Source organism: Fukomys damarensis, unplaced genomic scaffold (genome assembly GCF_012274545.1).
Source record: "Fukomys damarensis isolate Sample0158 unplaced genomic scaffold, DMR_v1.0_HiC HiC_scaffold_34, whole genome shotgun sequence".
In the NCBI taxonomy this organism is placed as follows: Eukaryota; Metazoa; Chordata; class Mammalia; order Rodentia; family Bathyergidae; genus Fukomys; species Fukomys damarensis.
Window position 1 is genome coordinate 20,517,947 of NW_022900946.1, and position 528 is coordinate 20,518,474.

The window sequence follows — 528 nt, forward strand, 5'->3', positions numbered from 1 at the left end:
CACCGCGCGAGAACCGGCGTGCTCCGCGCGCGGCCCCGCCCTCTCGGCTGCCGCCATTTTAAGTAGTCCGGAAGGGGCTCGTCACACACGAAATATGTCCGCCATCTCGTTTCGCGGGTGGCGGGGCGTGAGCCAAATTGGCGCCATCTTGAGAGTGGCGAAGGCAACGACCCCATATTGATGTGGTTGGGGAGTACCCCGGCGCAGGCAAGCAAAGCTTTCTCTGGGAGAATATGGAGGCCCATTCTAAGCATAGAGAAAGCTACATCAGGAAAAGTGAATGAACGATGTGCTTCTTGAGCATGGGGGAAGCAAGACGAGGGCATATCCTGAGACCTAGACTGCCATTTTAAGAGACATGTCTCCCGCTTGCGGAGCTTACTTGGCGGCCATTTTAGGAATGTGTTCACTTTTGGAATTTATAGCCACCGTATTCCAACCCGAGTTTGGGCGTAAGATTGTCCAGTGAAGTTCTGAGAGATTTTTGTGCCCCTTAAGATCCCCGGCGGACTCTTAGGTTTAGGGAGT